The 15,474-nt window shown below is 37.2% G+C and overlaps 1 non-coding gene across 1 annotated transcript; it reads right to left on the reverse strand.

Annotated features, from left to right (window-relative positions):
* Window positions 1-743: 743 nt before the first annotated feature.
* On the reverse strand, window positions 744-848 carry LOC116555894. Its single transcript, XR_004270734.1, has one exon. It is a non-coding gene; the product is annotated as a U6 spliceosomal RNA (small nuclear RNA).
* Between the last annotated feature and the right edge of the window lie 14,626 nt (window positions 849-15,474).

The raw sequence follows: 15,474 nt of genomic DNA on the forward strand, positions 1-15,474 counted from the left end.
TTTAATAACATTTTTAAACTTATTTAATATAAAAATTATTAATTTTTAACTTCTATTTTAAGTTCAGGGGTACATGTACAGGATGTGCAGGTTTGTTACATAGGTCAATTTGTGTCATGGGGGTAGGTTGTACAGATGATTTCACTACCAAGGTATTAAGCCTACTGCCCATGAGTTATTTTTCCTGCTCCTCTCCCTCCTCCCACACTCTACCCTCTAATAGGTCCCAGTGTGTGTTGTTCCCGTCTATGTGTCTGTGTGTTCTCATCATTTAGCATCCACTTATAAGTGAGAACATGTGATATTTGGTTTTCTGTTCCTGCATTAGTTTGCTGAGTATAATGGCCTCCAGCTCCATCCACATCCCTGCAGAGGACATGGTCTCATTCTTTTTTGTGGCTACAGAGTATTCCAGTTGCCTATGCACCACATTTTTCTTTTATCCAGTCTATCACTGATGGGCATTTGGGTTGATTCCATGTCTTTGCTCCTGTGAATAGCGCTGCAGTGAACATACACATACATACATCTTTATAACAGAGCAATTTATAATCTTTTGGATATATACCCAGTAATGGGATTGCTGGATCAAACGGAAGTTTTTTCTTTAGGTCTTTGAGGAATTGCTATACTGTCTTCCATAATGGTTGAGCTAATTTATACTCCCACAAACAGCGTAAAAGCATTCCTTTTTCTCCACAACCTTGCCAACATCTGTTATTTTTTGACTTTTTAATAACAGAAAACATATGGAATTCTTCACAAATTTGTGTGAAGGGGCCATGCTAATCATGCTAATCTTCTCTGTATTATTACAGTTTTAGCATACGTGCTGCAGAAGTGAGCACTGAAAAATTATTAATAAGAAACTTTACATTCTTTTTTGTACTGTCTTCAAAATCCAATATATGTTTTATACTTAGAGTACATCTTAATTTGGGCCAGCTACATTTAAAGGGCTTGATAGGCAAATATTTGCTAGAGACTATTGTATTGGACAGTGAAGCTCTAAGGTCGTGATCAGACCTGTGTGCTTATCCCTATGTGGTTCTGTACATCTCCAAATCTGACCCAGTTTCTCATCTCTTCTTATTCTCCCAAATCCTTTTCCCAAATTCTCTGGAACTCGTGGTCTTTCATTAGGAGAAAAACAAAACAAAACAAAACAAAACAAAACTCCTCTATTATTAATCTCATCTCAAAAATGTTTCTATCAACTTCTTGTTCTAACCCAAACCTGGTTATCCCTTAGCACCGTACTTCTCCTCCTACTCTGTTAAAAGTGGTGGCTGCTTCTTCTCACATATCTTCAGGGTCTTGATGTGGGATAGATGCCATTCTTTTACCTCATTGCTCTGTTCAGGCCCTTTCTCCTCCTCCTCTCAAAAACCCATTCCTTTGACTCAGATGCCAATAGATGGTGGTATCTGCTATGTCTCCTTTTTTTGTGGTCATTTGTTCAGTCTTCTGCTTATGCAGTTTATGTAGTCAGCATTTGATTGATCGTATTCTTCTCTACCGCTATACCTCTTAACATTCTTGGTGACTTCAGCATCTGCCTGATTCTTTTACCTCCTCACTTCCACTCATCTTTTCTTCTGTCCCTTCTCAGATACCCACCATACCACATCCAAAATCCTGATTTAAGAATTCCATTTAGAAATGTTTCTAGCTCACTCAAAGTTCAGAATTCATTTGCCAATAATCCTTCAGCCACATTGTACCTACCCATCAATTGATTCAACCTCATATTTCCTTCCTCATATTATTATTTCTCATGTCACCAATAATAAGTTCTGTGGTCCATCACTATAATTAACCTGCTGTATATCCCCTTGCCCCTCTTTCCCTTATACTTGCTGGTAACCCTAAAGCTGACGAATCCAACATGTCACCTACTCTCACCCTTACCTGAACAGCTAAATATGGTTAAGGAAAACACACAATCATAGTTACTGGTCTCATTTAAAATTTCTTACTACAAATCTTAAATAATCCTTGGTATTACTCAGTCTTAGTTGATAACTTCATGGCTTATTTCACTGAGAAATTAGAAACTATCAAGAGAGAACCTATTCCTCCTACAACCAAATCTACCACTTATCATCTCTATCTTCCCTCCAACTACACTGAATGACATGTCCCTATTCCTAAGGCCAGTGCCTTGGTTTGGGAATTGGATTCCATCTCTTCCTCAAAGCCTTGGTCCCTGCAATTATACGCTCTCTTACACATCATTCTTTTCTATTTTTATCATAATTGTTCTTAATGATATACAAACATGCTATGGTTGCTCCAAACTTAAACAAAGCCTTTAAATAGAATCCTCCAACTAACACCCATTTCTCTGCTGTCCTTTCTAACTCATCAGTAGAGCTGCCTATACTTGTTGACTCCATTTTCGTCACCACCATTTCCCAATTTGTCCTACAGTCTAGCTTTTTTTTCTTCTTACTTCAATGGAACTCTATGGTCAAGGTGGCCAGTGACTTTCATCCTGCCAAATCAAATAACCAATACTCAGTTCTCATTTTACTAATACTTTTGGTGGCATTTTATATAGCTGATTACTCACTACCTCCTTTTTCAAATCTCTGTTGTTGTTTGTGGTGGTTTCTGGTTATTCTGCTGAAACACCAGTCACTCCTTTTCTGTCTCCTTTGATGCCTCCTTTTCCTCTTCCTGACCTCTACTTGTTGGAGTGCCCCAAAGCCATCCTTAGGCCTTTTCTCGTGTAAACTCACTCTTACAGTGATCCCATCCAGTTACATGGCTTGAAATGGTATCTATAAGCTTATAATAACAAAATCTATGTTTATCTTCATTCCAGACTTCCTGTGAGCCTCACTCTATCTATACTTGGATGTTTAGCGGTCATCTCAAATTTAATCCAACCACACTGAAGCTTTTTATTTCATCTTCAATTTCCTCCCCCTTCTGTCTTCTGCCATTCAGTTAAAGGCTCACTATTCATTCTCTCATCCAATTCCTGTATGGGCTCCAAAGCTCTATCTTCAAAATATATCCTCAATCCCACTACTTCTTACCACTTCCACTGTTATCACTTTAGTCTAAAGGACCATAATCCATAATCGTCTCTTGCTCAGATTTCTGATAACTTCCTATGTGGTTTTCTTGCTTTCTTTCTGCTACCTCATCCCCACCCTTCAGTTTCGTCTTTATAAAACACTAGGCATGACTGTAAGGTAACTTTTGGCTAGAATAAAATTCACACTCCTGAATCATGGCCTTTAAGTGTCTACTTTTCTTGCATACTGGGGTACTGCCTATTTCTCCCACCCCTGTCTCCCATGTTACTCTACTCCAGCCACACTAGCTGCATTTAAATTTTTAAATACACTAAACTTGTTCTGGTCTCAAAGTGTTTACATTCTGTGTGGAACATTCATCCCTGAGATCTTCACAGGGCTTGCTGTTTTACACCATTAATGCCCCAGTTTGAATGTCAGTTCCTTAGTAATAGATTACCCTGTTTCAGATAATTCCCTTTAATAATCTCTACTCTTTCACATCGGTTAATTTTCCTTCGTAGCTCTTATAGCTATCTGAAGTTCTGTTTTTAATTAACTGTTTACTTGTTTATAAATTTTTTAATTCTTCACTAGAAAGAAAGCTTTGTGAATGAAGGGACGTTGTGCTACTCACTGCTGTGTCTCCTTCATCTAGAACACTACCTGGCACACAGTGAGTAGTGAGTAAATGAGTCTGAAAGATTTCAGAAAATAGATCACGTAGCTGATGAAATCAGAATTAGTTGTTTGAATTGTCTTCTAAACCTTCTAAGAACAAAAGGCTCTAGTACAAAGTAAGCCCTGCAATCTAGTCCATATCAGGAGCTTGTCCCAATGCTCATTAGTTGTTGGATGCAGAAATTCCCAATTCCTGCTAATCAGCTAATTTGCCTGTTTCCATCAGTAGTTACTGGCTATTTGTTTCTGCTGCCCAGTCTTCACCTAACTTGCCTTACAAGAGCTTGCTTTTAAACCGAGAATTTCTTTGCTTGCTTTGCCATATCCTTGCTTGGCTTTTCTTTCTTTAACAAGCACAACAGCATGCTGCTGCATCTTCAAAGAGTAAATTAATTCTGTCCGCAAAAGGGTCAAGTGCTAGAAAGTGCATAGCCATGCAGTTTGCATGGCAGGATACAGAAGATATGATGCTAATAAGATTCTAAGATGAGAACAGCAGACTGTCTCTGGGGATTCAGATGAAGGGGTCTGTAAATTTTAAAAGAAATGGTCTCCGAAAACTAATGATGTCTGCTTTCCAATTCATTAATAATGTGGAGTGGGGAGATGGGAGTGAGATCCAGGCCATGCTTTGAAATATCAAAATGTAACGAGGAGGAAAACAGTAAGAGCCATCTCAATGGGGTCATAAAGCTGGGAAAAGGAGGCAAAACGTAAGAAGATGTGGTGGTGCTGTATGGAGGGGAGGGAATCAATCCATCCCATGTGTGTACATTTATGTGCATATAGTACCTTTATCTGTACATGAGTAGATAAAAAGTTGTGCTAGAAAAAATATACTGCAACATTGATAAGGCTTTTGCAATTTTCATATTTAAAGTGACTCAGAATATTTCAAGTATTATAAAAACACATCTAAACTGTCTCCCTTCCCATATTTACAAACCTTGCCCTTCACCTCTTTGCATTGCATACAAGGAACTGGGTAATAAGAAACTCAGCCTTGTTTGTAGTTAATAGTGGAAGAAAAAACCTTCAGGCAAAGCCTAATGAACCAAGAGCAATTCTGAGCTCTCCTCTATAATATCTGCCGAGGCAGTGTCTTTCCAAGGGCTGCCTGGACATATCGTGTGACCTTGCTGCTTTACATCATTAAAATTTCCCATTACTGGAATGGTGTTTGCATGGAGGGGCTGTTGTGCAGATATGATGGCTGCGTTTCTCCCTGCTGCCTTCCGAGTTTGCTCTAATAGAAAATGCCTCTCTGCGTGAACAGTTCCCGCGAGCTAGGAGGTGTGCAGCAGCAGGACAGTTTAGCTTTGGCTTTTATTTTGACAAAGCTATCACATTTTGCAGATTGAGGTTATGGTCTTTCCTTCTATCTCTGTATTTTATCTGCATGATATTTTCTGATCTCCCTTTTAAACCCCCATTAGTTACGACTGAGGCTCTGAGGTGGCAGTCTGCCTTGGAGCCATAATATCGTCAGCTTTTCTTATGAGCCACTAAATGACTGATTCAGTGGGGTTCAGTCATGTGGAACCTTTCCAAGGGGCCTAGTCTCAGAAAGGAGACCCTTCTGTGCCAGATAGAGGCCTAGGGGGTTAGTGCAACCCCCATGGGGCCAACAATTTTAAAAGCAAAAAGAACTGCTGCCTCATTTTCCAGGGCCATAGCTTCTGTTGGCCATGTCCTTCAGCTCTTCCTTCTTCTGCAGGTAGCCTGCTGCACCATGAAGCTATGGAAGCTGAAGGAATTGGTGGCATTTCCTAATCCAGGTCGCAACCCCCAGCCATTTTACCACCCTCCTAAGAAGCTGTTACACTTTTGTGCAACTCTGATCTTATGATTTTAGCAGAAAGTTTCACAATAACAAATGCTTTTGCCTAGAGGGAGCAGAAATATTTCAAAGTACTGGTGATACAGCTGTAAACTGTTTGGAACCAGTTGAAAGGGGGATTGGCCAGCTCTCCAAGTCTCTAAACAAACCATAGCCGATTGAGAGGTTTTGAACCCAAAGCTAGTGCTCTAATTTCTAAAGCAAGATAGTGTTACCATTTCTTTTTCCACGGCTTTCCTATTTTCAGTGAGACAGTGAATTCTTCCTGATAAATGCTTCTGAAGCTGGGAGGATAGCACAACCACATGCCTTAAACACTTCACTTTGTTCACCTTCTCTTGAATATGTGGGATGTGGCAGTCTAGAGTGGAGGCTGTCAGGGAGAGGGGGTTGTAGAGGTGAGGAATTTATTTCCCCAGGAAATCTTATTAGAGATGCAGTGCCTGTTTTTCATTGAGGTTTCTGCTCCTTAGCTTTGTTTTCAGCTGAGTAACCGAGCCTGAAAGCCGTCTGGTGACTCACAAAAGGTCACGCTGAGAGTCGGGGGCACGGACCAGAGCACACTGCCTACCTGTGATTGATGTGTATTAAAGCTGTCTTGAGCCACTCATAAACACAGCAAGAATCCTGTTCTCTTTTCATCAGTGCTCTTGACCAAGACTTGATTTACTGTTTTGAAATCAGCTGCTGCTTCAGTCCTCTACAATAGCTTCTTTAAGCTTGTCGTAACAGTTGATGACAATTTGGAAAAGCTCACATATTCAATATATTTTTAAAATTGACTTTGCACTATGCCAGGTACCAAGGCTTTATAAATAGTCTAATTGTTCCCTGAGTGTTTGCTGACCTAAAGGAAAGTGTTGATAAATCAGACCCTCCTCTTCTATCTATGAGGGTATTGAGATGTGTATTCAATACTGTAGCAAATCACTGTTGAAAATTGGTTCCATGTCCCTGAGGCTATTTACCTCAAAAAGTGAAATGGTAGAAGTATCTGCTGGAGAAGACTGACCAGCTCTGTTATTTCTGGATGAGATTGCTTTAAAGTTTGTAGGAGAAGGGATTGAAATTGGATCAGAGTGTTATAAGTGACAGTACGATTCTCATTCTGGTAAAGAATAATAATCATCATCTCTAGCCATTGAGTGGGTTTTCTCAGTTGGATACTTATGGCTATGCCATAATGAATTTAAGACTAATGTCAATATGACTGAGACAGTGGTTGTATAATCTTAGAAGAAATGTATGCACAGAATATGTGACTTATCTGAAGTGCAACAATAAGATGTAAATATTTCTGATCAATTTAGTTGTTACTTTTTGATGACCTGCACAAGCTGAAGGGCTCCCTGACTTCCCAATAGCCACTCCTACACCTGTGTCCAGGAATGCCCCCACGGTGATTTTCAGAACAGGTACAGCAGCCACTCAGAAGGGATGCACCAGTTGCACAGAACACAGCAGCCAATGCCACTGTACCAAAACATCCAACTGAGTATCAACTCTGCTTCTTACTCCTCTCCATACACACAAATGTTACCTATCCTTCCTTGGCCTAAGTTGTACTTCCTTCATGAAGCCTTTCTTATTCTATAGTCTCTTTATTTTAAATTCTGAATTCCTACAATACTTACAGCCTGTGCCTCCCATTGTTCCTATATTGCTATTATTCTACTTTTTTATATGAATCATAGCATGATGTTGTACACATGTAGACATTTCAAAAATATTTTTGAACATGGGACATTCTGGTGAAAATGTCCAGAGATGATGTTTGAAAGTGCTACACTTGGTATAGGGTTCATTTGAATTTTCTTTGTGTTCTTAGGCTGGGTATCCAAGTTCTCTGTTTTCTTTTACAGGAGCCACCTGAAAAAAAAATTACATTTCAGCAAAGAACTATAGCATGAGGACACTGTTACCAGTGCCTCTTCTACTGTAAACATTCTTTTCTCATATATTGTACTCTGCACATTTTCCAGATGAGAAATTTTGCTCCATTCTCTTTAATTTGGAGTGGAATTATGAATGAAGTCTGCTATATTGATGGAAGCGTTCAGTTTTCACCAGGACCTATAGAGAGTTGTATATATTATAGTTGATTCTGTATACAATAGGTCATAGTTTCAGATTTGCGCAGCATATGTAATTTCTCTTCAGAACAGTAAAAAATGCATATTGAGATAAATTCACAGGAAGTCCCCCAGCATATGGCTTTTTATTAAAAGGTTAATTTGATTATTTGAAACTGGGAATGCGTTTTTTTTCCTCCAAAGATATTATATCAAGAGAGACAAGGTTTTAAGCCAGCTCTACTGTGAGATATTCTCAAAACTTCCAGCAAAGAAGGGGGCCTGAACTCTGCCAAGACTGTTTTAAAAAAGAAAGACAGAGATGGATCTCTGAGTGAGAAAGACCGTGAGGGGAGAACCCTCAAAGCGTTGGGTATTGTCCCCAAATGATAACTAATATATTTCTTTTGTAAAGCTAGAGTAGGGTGTCAGAGATCTGATAAAGCAAAGTGTAAATGGAGAATTTCCAGTTGCTTCTTGGAAGCAGCTAGGATAGCCATGTATGGCAGTAAAACAGACATCAGAACAGAATTAGAAGAGCTAGTTCTAGTCCTGGCCCTGCTACAAACTCTCTGGCTAACCTTGAGCATGTCACTATACCTCTCTAGGTCTGCTTCCTCCTCTTCAAGATGAAGGCTTTCATTATACAAGCTCCTTTCAGCTAAGCATGTTATGGCAGTAATCTTTCTTTGTTTTGTTTGTTTGTTGAGACGAAGTCTCTCTCTGTCACCCAGGCTAGAGTGCAGTGTTGCAATCTCAGCTCACTGCAACTTATGCCTCCTGGGTTCAAGCAATTCTCCTGCCTCAGTCTCCAAAGTAGCTGGGACTCCAGGTGCCTACCACCACGCCCTGCTATAATCTTTCTTATAATGCAATCTCTACTAGATCTCTGTTCTGTCCTCCTTTTCATGTTGCCTCTGTATTTTCTTATATTTCTTTCATTCTGCTAAATCCAGCCACTCCTTCCACTCAACCCATTCACAGGCTGACAATAATAAAACAGAGAAGGTAAAAATACTTAAACACATACTGATTATCACAGTCCATATTTTATTTACTATAAATATGTCCTAATCTCTGTCTTAATCTGAAAGCCTCTTGAGAAAAAAGACTATGCCTTCTTTTGTTTATTTCTATAACATATTTTAAAGCACCTGATGGATTTGGAAAATATTTAATGAAGACAATGATGCTGACATCTCAAGTTAAAAAGTAGTATTCCCCTTTCTATTATTTTAGTATTCCTGAATGCATAGCAGAATATTGCTTTTTGTACATACACATTAATTTTTTTGCTACTGCTAATGGATACAACTGGTACAAAATGACGCTAATTGTATAACACTGACAAAGTCACCTGTGACTGTATTAATTTGGCTTGAGTTATATGTAGTTTCACAGTGAATTGAAAACCTACTCAGTTATATGCCTGTGTGTGTATGTATGATTATCTTCCCTTACAGAAATATAGATAGCATTATTACTTCAAGTTGATTGTTCAGACTTTCTGTCCCTCTTTACCCAAGACTAGTTTTTGTAGCTGAAGTTTTAGCATTTTGTCAGGTAAGATTGCAGGTGGCAGGTGTCACCTAATATTTGGATGAATATTTTCAAAACTCAGTTTTTCCTTATAAACCCCTAAAGGATTATACAACAACTTCCATGCCTGTGCTTTCATGAGTAACTTAAGTTTTTAACTGCAGTATCATTGAATGTGAGAAGAGTTGTAAGTAATATGCTAAAAAACTTTCAGAGTTTTTCTTTTCTTTCACACAAAAGTATTATAGCCAATGACATGGCTAGTTATATTTCCCAGCCTCCTTCGCAGTTAGTTACGACCACAGGAATAAGTTTTCTCCAACATGAGTTGGCAGGATATGTACCACTTCTGGGCTGGTCTTTTTAGAAATTAGGTGTGCCTTCTCCATACTTACTCCTTCCACTGGCTAGAGAGAAATCATGTTCTTGTATGTTTCTCTGCATTAGTGACAGTAAGAAATATATATATATATATATTCTCATATGTCTCTAGAACACCTCCTCTTATATCTGGAACACATGACCATACCTAATTCCAAGAATATCTGGGAAATTGAGTATCTAGCTATTTCCACCTCTGTGGTTGGAAGTGGGCAAAGGAGAAGGGGATCAGAAATAGGTAGCTAATAAACCATGTCTACAAAAATGGCCTAAACACATAATGTAAGAAATTAGAGGAAAAACAAAATAAATACAATTTGGGTGGAGATAATTTAGAAAGTAGCATAAAATAATGAAGTAAACAAAAAGTCCAACCTAATTGTGAAAGTTCTGGCAATTCTGACAAAGGAAAACAGAGTCACAAATAAACAAGGCAGCAGACATAAATATGGACACAGAGTTTTTTCCAAGTATAAAAGAAAGCTAAGTATGAATTAATGCCAACAATTTTGGAAATCTAAACTAAAAGGATGATTTTTCTATAAAATGTAAATTAGAAACATTGACTCAAGAAGAAGCAGAATACTACCATAGAAGAAATTTTTAAAATAATCAAAGATGTAACCCTTAAAAAGCCTCCAGACTAGATGGTATTATAAGTGAACTATTTTAAAACTTAAAGAGATAATTTCTAGGTTATATATATTTTCCAGAATAGAAAGAGATAGAAACCTTCTCCATTAGCTGTATATGGCAGTCATAATCTTGCTTATAAATTCATACAAATAATAACAGAATAAGCCAATTTGCAAACATGTTTAAATTCTAGATATTAGCAAATCAAATGCTGTTTTGAAAGAAAAGAATGTGTTTCTAGCTGATATGAGATTTAAGATCTTGATTGATTAAAATTTATTTCTGGAATGCAAGGACAGTTTAATGTTAGGAAATCTATTAATTTAATGCATTACATTGCCAGATTAAAGGAGAAACCCAGACAGTCTTCTTAAAAGACACCAAAGAACCATTTGATAACATTTATTTCTAATTGAATGCAATTTTTAAAATCCTGTAGTAAACTGAGAAAAGGAAAAAACAAATACCTTAATCCAATAAAGGTTTATACCATAAATGTACAATAAACATTTTAATTAAAGGTATTTGGCAGAGATGGCTAGCTGTACTCCACTATCTGTTTCCCTCTTCTTCCTCAGTTATATGATGAATCCTGTTTTTAAATCCAGGCTCCTGGCCACCTGGAATAAAAATTACATTTCTCAATTTCCCTGGCCACTAGGTGTAGTTACAGTATGTGACAAGGGTGGCTAAGTTTGACAAGTTAGCTATAAACAAAGTTAAGAATAACTTCAAGGGACTTTCCTTGTCAACAAGGATGAATTTCAAAAGACTACAATATTAAGTTACAAAAGGCTACAGGTATTGTAATACCAACTGTATAGATGTTTAAAACATACAGATGACTAAATATGACTTAAAGGTACACATAAAAATATAGAAAATGTTTATGAGAATGAAACACCAATATCAGAGGGAATGGGAAGGGAACAGCAGGAGGTGGGGGGCATCTAGCTTTATTTGTAACATTTTATTTCCTTAAAGCTAATAAAAACAATAGCAAAGTGTTCTGAATCAACTGTGGCAAACAATTAACAACTTGTTGTTAAACCTGGATTGTATTAAAAGGCCTAGCTATTTAATTAGATCAAATGTATAACTGAAAAAGGGTTAATAACCACAATATGTAAAGAGGTCCTAAAAATCAGTAGGGAAAAATTCAATCAAAAATGAGAAAAATAGAGAGAGAGAAATATAGACTAATATGAATTAAGAAATAAAATGGCCAATACTCATGTGAAAATATTCTTCATCTCATTAGCAATCAGACAGAAAGCAAATTGAAAAACAGGAGTGAGATTTACCAGTAGCTCGGCCAGTACTTTAAAGACTTCTCAGTATTGGCAAGAACCTGAGGAAACATGTACACTCTCATACACCTATTACTGTCTCTTCCACTTTCCCCCTTGCTCACTAGCTTTCTTATTTGTTTATTTCTCACTTTCTTTCTTTAGCTCACAAACCTTTCTTTATGCACACTAGCCACCTTGCTAGTACACACTAGTTCTCTGTCCACCTTATATACTTTGATTTAATTAAATAGCTGGGCCTTTTAATACAGTCCAGGTTTAACAACTAGTAGTCCTACCTGCTCAGGAGACTATGTGGAAGGATTGCTTATGCCCAGGAGTTCCAGATTACAGTGAGCTATGATTGCACCATTGCGCTCTAGCCTGGTGACAGAGTAAGACCTTGTCTCTAAAAAAATTAAAATAAAAATAAAAACATTTGTACACAAACAGATATGTACAAGGATAAGCTAGTGTGTTTTTTGCAACATTATTTTGATAATTTAAAAAACAGCAAAATATCCATCAATTTGGAAGAGGTTAAACTGAAATATGGTACATTTATATGATATAATACTATGCAGATGTTATAAAAATAAGATGGGCTGTATGTACTTTTATGGAAAGATATCTTATGTTGTAATGTTAAATGGAAATAAGTCACCAGAAAATATCTAAAATATAGTTTTATTTATGGAAAAATTATACAGTATAGAAAAAATAATACGCATGCATATGCATATTTATACACATATTTGTTTTTAGATATATAAACACATGCATACATAAAAATTAATGGAAGTGCAAATTTAAGATACACACCAAATTGTTAATAATTTGTGAACTTGTCTGTGGAGAGTAGGATTTTGGGTGTGGAGGAGCTGGTACAGGAGTATATTCTATGTATTTTCCTTTTTCAGTCCTTTATAATGAGAATATATTCATGTATTATGTTTTTAATTAAAAAATAGAATATCTCCAAGGTTATTCTCTTCCAGTGTCAGTCTCACTCATTTGTATCCTGAAATGCCCTCTTGAGTGGTAGTGAATGAGATGAAGTAATGGCCAGTGTGCTGGGAATTGGGTTTAGAAGAGCATTGTGATAGGGAACATTAGTCAGCCACGTGTGCACCCGTAGAAAAAAAGATTGAAAACCATGTTCCTGCCCCATTGTTTCATTTCCTCCTGCAGCATCTAGAAACAAAAGAAGCCTCATGTTGCCTTTACTGTGGTCATGATATGTCAAAAGTACAGGAGGGTGATTTTTTTTTTTTTTTTTTTTTTTTTAGTTTAGATGTATTTCATGCCGGCAGAAAGCTTATACCTACAGAATAGCTCTTTGTGCTGTATTTGAGTAATTTTAAATAAATAAATGCTTCCCTGCCAACATCAAATATGGTGAAATGAATTGCAGGACTCAGGGTGTGTAAATGAGTATTCTGGCAGTCCCTTCTTTTAACTCGTATATGTGGATCAGAAAATGTAAGATTATATGTGGTACACTGACTTCACATTTGCAGGCATTTATAAATGTTACTTTATGTACATTTATTCTCAGTTGTATTGCTTGCAGTTTACATACAAACATGTTTGTGCTAACATGAGAACACACATGGACACCTTCACACACACAGTCTCATAGCCAAATTGACCGTCTCACTCTCAGGCCTTTTCTGGGTAATCATTGCTTGACCTTGCATGTATTTATCATTGACATCCTTTTAATGACTACCTAAGGTTGCAACTCACTGACCCATGGGCTAGTGACAACCTTTTGGGGCAGCTCTATTTAAATTAGATTCCCTTCTTTTCCTCCTTTTCTTCTTGATTTGACAGGATAGAATTGAGATGATAGGGTATGAGAAGGAAGAGAGTGATTTCCACTCAGATATATCAATAATGATAGAAATAACAAAAATAATGATAATGATGACTAATGTTACTGTTTGCTAAGCATGATTCTAGGCATTTTATGCATCTAATTTAATTTATACAACAACTGTACAAGCCAGGTACTATCATTATTATTACTATGTCCATTTTTAAAATGAAAATAAGACTTGGAGAAAATAATAACTTGTTCAAAGTCACACAAGTAGTAACTGGCAGAGATGGGATTTAAGCACAAGAACATCTGTAATATGATAGAAAAAAATCAAAGAATTGAAAGCCTATGTGAATTCATTTTGGTTTTTGATATTTTTAATTGATTTGATATTTTAAAATTACTAAAATAATAACTGCTTATAACAAGTGAAAACAACAAAATAAAAACTTGTATCCAGGTATGACTGATCATCTACCTTTTTATTCATAACCTGGTCATATCCCTCCACTACCATCTCCTCCTAATGAAACCAGGCTTAACAGTTGAGGTATATCCTTCTGTGCATTTCTTTTTATCCATACCAACATAAAGGTATGCATACACTTATATAGGGGTCTCATTTATTTGTATGTATATATGTGATGGCTATGTTTCCCAGAATTCCTGTCTCCAGAATTTCTTCCCTAAATGGTTCTGGGCTAGGATTGGCCACAAGAGAAGTTTGCCTGAGATTTGAAATGTGAAATAAAGCACCAGGTGTGATTAGATTGGGAAGGTTAAAATAAGCTCAGGTGCTGTGCAGCTCACCTGGTTGACATCAGGTAGCAGCTGGGCCCACAGATTCTCCAGCTACCACAGGATTTCCTCTTCTAGCTTCTCCTACTCTTATTCAGGTTCTGCTCCATAACCAAGGGCATCAGCCTCTCCTGCAGGACACCCACATCTTGAAAGTTGGAGGTTTGGACCGGGCGCAGTGGCTCACGCCTGTAATCCCAACACTTTGGGAGGCCGCGGTTGGTGGATCATGAGGTCAGGAGATCAAGACCATCCTGGCCAACATGGTGAAAACCTGTCTTTACTAAAAATACAAAAAAAATTAGCTGGGCGTGGTGGTGCATGCCTGTAGTTCCAGCTACTTGGGAGTCTGAGACAGGAGAGTTGCTTGAACCCAGGAGGTGGAGATTGCAGTGAGCAGAGATCACGCCACTGCACTACAGCCTGGGCAACAGTGTGAGACTCCATCTCAAAAAAAAAAAAGAAAAAGAGAAAGAAAGTTGGAGGTTTGAAGGAAGTAAAAGAGCTACCTAGGTTCCAACTTGACCTTATAGGCTCCAATATGTCCTTGGAATGACATGTCATTTCCTGTCCATCTTTCCTTCCCATCTGCCTGTCCTGGAGATTTTAGACCTAACACCCAGTGCTGAAGCAACAGCTATACATGAGCTGTTTAACTAGCTTCCATCATTGCATAAGATCAAGGCTCTATAATAAATTCTTTATTCTATAATATGACTCCTTGAATTCCTACTTCTCTGATCAAACCCTGACCAATACAGTGTGTTGGTATGTTTTCATCGAAAAAATATCAAATTGTACATGTACTCTTCAACTTGTTTTCTTCACTGACAGATTGTGCATACTTAGACATCAATAGATATCTCTCCTTAACCGCATCTATGTCTCCATATTTGCTTACACACATCACACTAAAATACAAATTTGCATTCATAGTATACATCATCAGACATTCTAAGTTTGCTTAACAATTTATTATTTTTCTTTTTGTCCCTTTCTACCCCACTTCCTGCCTTAGGTCCCACACCCACCTACTAGACAATTTGCATTAACAAACTCAAGCATTCTTCTGAATTTTTCTTTATGCTTATGAATCCATGTATTAACTATGAATGCAAGCACTATTGCTTAAGATAATTATTCTTTACTTTCCCCACAAAGCTGAGTTACCATTTTTTTACATGCTGAATTTTCATATATATTACAATCTATTTCTGAATTTTCTGTCCTGTAAGCTAATCTATCTTATGCTGATACCATATTGATTTAATTACAAAAACTGTATAATGTGTTAATACATACAGTAAATTAAGAATCCTCACATACATACACTGTTCTTTTTCATATTATAGGACATTTATTCTCACATATAAATTTTAAGATA

This window comes from Sapajus apella, unplaced genomic scaffold, assembly GCF_009761245.1.
Source record: "Sapajus apella isolate SASKATOON/1434 unplaced genomic scaffold, GSC_monkey_1.0 scaffold15, whole genome shotgun sequence".
Classification (NCBI taxonomy): domain Eukaryota; kingdom Metazoa; phylum Chordata; class Mammalia; order Primates; family Cebidae; genus Sapajus; species Sapajus apella.